Source organism: Jaculus jaculus, chromosome 1 (assembly GCF_020740685.1).
Source record: "Jaculus jaculus isolate mJacJac1 chromosome 1, mJacJac1.mat.Y.cur, whole genome shotgun sequence".
Classification (NCBI taxonomy): domain Eukaryota; kingdom Metazoa; phylum Chordata; class Mammalia; order Rodentia; family Dipodidae; genus Jaculus; species Jaculus jaculus.
The window spans coordinates 169,597,090-169,601,696 of NC_059102.1; the positions used below are offsets into that span (position 1 = coordinate 169,597,090).

The window sequence follows — 4,607 nt, forward strand, 5'->3', positions numbered from 1 at the left end:
ATTTGGTGAACAAAAGATACAAAAAATAGTGGAGGGAGAAAGAAACAACACCAACTTGAATGAATAGAGTTATAAAGTGAGAATTCTGTTTAAAAAGAGAGCATCAGTAGCTGATAAATTTGCCCCAGAATAAGTGACTACTATGTGCTCAGCTTCAAACAGGACATCTAAACCATCCATTCAAGGCTTAGGGAACCTTCTAGAAGGGGGGGGGGCAGGAAGGATGTAAGAGTAGAAGGTTGGTGAAGTAGGATACAAGATGCTCTCATGGGGTATGGCATAGCTATTACCATTATTACACTCCTGAATTCATAGAAGTTGTGGTTTCCAGATAGGACACTTGAAAGCCCAGACCTCCCAGACTACATAATGGTAGTTAATGGATGCTGGAAGAGGGGGAGTCATATTCACCAGTGGTGTAGCGAATGGTAAGTTGACAATTCCACAATAAATAACCTTTCACCTATAATCATACAAACAACTGTAATTTAACTTAATGGGTAAAAAAGGCATGAAAATAAGATTCATATTAATTAATGAGACAGAAGGATGTTAATAGAAATAGGAGGGGAATAAGACAGGATTATGTGGGGGGGGAGATCAAACTGTATTCCATATGTGCATGAAAATGTCAAAAATGGAAAAGTAAATAAAAAATTTATAAACAGCATCATAAACAAAAGTCCAGAAGTGGAAGGAAGATTAAAATTAAACATGAATATATATATGTATGCAATGATATATGTATATATTTATATTCTTGTATTTTTATGCATGTGAAACAAGCATGTCTTTGCCATTATAGCTTCCAAAGATCTTGCACAATGTTTCCACCACCTCTGCACCTCCAAACTCACTTCCTGTATTTCTGATCCCATTTACTTCAGGCTCTGATGAGGCTGCCATTTAATTTTTTTTTATTGTAGAGAAAGACAGAGAGAGAGGGAGATAGAAAGAGAGAGAGGGAGAGAGAATTGACACACCAGGGCCTCAGCCAAGAAATTCCAGACACTTGAGCCACCACCTAGTGGGCATGCTCGACCTTGCGTTTGCCTCACCTTGGTGTGTCTGACTCACATGGGACCTGAAGAGTCGAACATGAGTCCTTAGGCTTCTCAGGCAAGTGCCTTCACCACTGAGCCGTCTCTCCAGCCTGAGGCTATCGTTTGTATGTCTCTCAGATACTATACTCCCCAGTGTCTTTCAAATGCCTCCCACCTGCCAACCTGTTTAACGTGACAGTCTCTGAACTAGTGATCTCTCAAACCTCTCACATGCCAAATTTCCATCCTGGCAAAATTACCTTTTGTAATCCTTACACAAATATTTCTGAAAACACCTCTGTTCCCAGGCTCCCATGGAAGCATACAAATACTTCTCTCATAGCACTTTTCAACTGAATAAAGATAGATAGTAGTTACATATCTTTCTGTTTGCCCCATGCATTTTGTTGAGTGTTATGAATTTAATAATGCTGTATTCCTTTTGGCATCTTCAGCATATATCTCCATGGAACACTTCTGTAAGTTGTTAAACTGTTGACAGCATTTGTTCAGTACAAGCATTGGGATTTCACACTATTCAATATTTTTCTACACTCTTGTTTAGTCAGTAATGAGTATGCTAGTGTAGCCCAGCCCTGCCTCAGTCAAATGAGTGTGTGTGTGAGAGAGAAACAGTGGAAGAAAGAGGGAGAGAAAGGACAAGAAAGAGAGAAAGAGAGGCCTTCACTCCATGAAACCTGGCCATAAAAACTTTGATAAGGAAAACAAACTTTCTTCTGTAAGCATTTTCAGTTTTGATATATTTCTTCTCTTGAAAGAGAAAAGACTACATAGTCTAGATCTAAATGACTTAATAATACAGTTTAAATATTTTGAAACGATTGGAAGCAGAGATTACTAGCCCAAGTACCATTAATAATTCTCTTCAGTCACATGATGATATTGACAATGAAGGTGATGACCTTCATTATTTTTTCATATACTGTTGTATAAATAGATGTGGTTGATCAGTTGCCAGGGGTCTCCATGAAAACAGTCTCACTACGTGCTATGCAGGGGATTATGCATTGCTGGTAGAACATTTACTTTATGAGCTGTTCTGAGTCTAAGAATCTAGGAATTCATGACAGAGAAAAATAATATATTAACCTAGATTTTACTTACCCCAGGAGTCTCTTGGGGCTCTGAAGAAGGTAGAGAGCAGATATATGGCTATGGGAAGGAACATTAGCATGGTGACCCAACTCATCCTCTTGGGATTTTCAGAGCATCCGCACCTGCACGTTGTCCTCTTTGTGTTCTTTCTGGGGATCTACCTGGTGACTCTGGCTAGGAACCTTGGTCTTATTGTTCTAATCAGGGAGGATTCACATCTACACTCCCCATGTACTTCTTCCTTGGTAACCTGTCCTTTGTTGATGTCTCATACACCTCCTCCATAGCCCCTAAGATGATCTGTGAGTTCTTCCAGGAGAAGAAGATCATCTTCTTTGTGGGCTGTGCCATACAGTTTTTCTTCTTTATTGGGATGTGAGGCACTGAGTGTTGTCTCCTGGTGGCCATGGCAATCCCAAGTCATTAACCACTTCTGTGATCTGCCACCCCTGATGGCTTTGTCTTGTTCCAGTACTTTCTTCAGATAAGTGGTGAACTTTCTTGTCATGTGTGCAGTTGGTGGGGCATCAGCTCGTGTTGTCTTGGTTTCGTATGGCCACATCGTTGCTGTTGTCATGAAGATTCACTCAACCCATGGGAAGATGAAGGCTTTCAACATCTGTGCCTCTCATCTGACCACAGTGGTTTTCTTCCGTGGCTCTGGGCTTTTTCAATACCTCCATTCCAGTGCTGGATACTTGTGGGACAGAGATATGGTGATGTCCATGTTTTATGGAGCTGTGATACTCATGATCTATAGTCAGAAACAAGGAGATCAAAGGTTCATTGAAGAAACTCAAGGAGGAGAAAAAGCAGATGTTTTCTCTTTGTGTTATAGTCCCTTAAGTGAAAATTATAGTTCTGTTGAATGTAAATAACAAGTGGCTCAGAGAATCTGAGTAATCAATTAAAGAAGCTGTTTCAAATAAGATCTGCAATCTACATGCATACTGGGCATTTATCCTCAACAGACATTTGCTTTCTTTTCTTGTTATAGACAGATTGGATTATAAATCTGGTCATTTGCAATAGAAACAAATATGCTTTTAGATACTATTCTTTAGCCATTGAATAGTGGGTGCTATATCCAAGGCATCATGTCTTAGGGTCAGTTGAGGCATGGCCCCATCATTGATGGTCTCTTTACAAGAAAACATGGCTCTTACCAATCTATCTATTTGCCATGTGGGACACGTTTTTTGTTCCCTTATGGATCCCTATCTATCCTAGGGTAAGGGCCGATTACTCAGAAGCAAGACAGGAATAGGGTACTTGTAAATTGTATTTGAGAAGAGTCTAGGGTCATCAGCTCCAATGGCTCAGACATGAGGAGCCAAACTCAGGGGCTGTACATCTAGGAAGTCATAGAGAGGAAAGAAAAGGCACAGGGCATGTAGAAATTCCTGCAGTTATATTAAATACATGTATCAAATGATCACACTATACCCCATTACTATATTCAATTATTATGGGCCAATTAAAACCACAAGGAAAGCTAAGCAACAAAAAATTAAGACAAAACAATGATTAGTTAGATAATGCAGTAATCATTCAGTGATATTTAAAGTATACAAAACCCAGTGTGTTACCTACAATTTTTTGTCCAGTGTTATTAACATAATATCATATAACCTATTAAGCATATTCATGAATGTATTTAATAAATGTCATGTTACAAGACATAAAGACTGTTAAAATAAAAATATATATATAATTCTTACATATTAACATTTATTTATGTATTAATTAAATGTGCCTAAGTCTGCTTTTTGTAGTGTGTTAATAGTTTACAGAAATGATATCTTTGTGAATGCTATTCTACAGATTTATTTTTTTCTTTCAATATTGTTTCTGAAGCTCTTTCTCTCTGTCAGTATCTATAGATCTAATTCAGTATTTTAAATTGTTCCATAGAAATAAGATACTAAAATGTATATATTCTACATTTTATTTTACCTATTAATGGACATTTAGGTGATTTCCAGTGTTTGAAAAAAAATTTGTTTACTGTTTCCCTTACCTTTTAAATTCAGGAAGTATGTACAGTCGTGTAAAACAAGGGCAGTGAGGTGAGGTGAAACCCGAAGGGTATGTGACACCTACTCCATCTTATATGTGCGCGCACTCTAAGCTTCCTGCCTCAGCGAAGTCCATTAGGTTCCTTTCCCACAGTAAGATCTGAAAGGATACACTCTTGGGACAGAAGGGTCTGCTCAGGGACACTAATCTCATTGGTGATCCAAATAGCCTCTGGGTACCATTCCAGTTGCAGCTCATTAGAAAAGAAAATGAGGTGCAAGTTCTCTGAGTGCCAAAGTCCATGGCAGGAAGCTAAGATTCTCCAACTCCACTGTACTCAGCTCCAGCCTCCTCAGCTTGGCTTCTTGTCCTTTGGAACCAAAACGTCCTGTGAAGTGAGGACACTGAAAGCTGGCATCCAGGTCCTCC

The 4,607-nt window shown here is 38.9% G+C and overlaps 1 pseudogene; it reads left to right on the top strand.

Moving 5' to 3' along the window:
- The first annotated feature begins 2,212 nt into the window (after positions 1-2,212).
- LOC101593554 lies at positions 2,213-3,005 on the top strand (annotated as a pseudogene).
- The last annotated feature ends 1,602 nt before the right edge of the window (positions 3,006-4,607 follow it).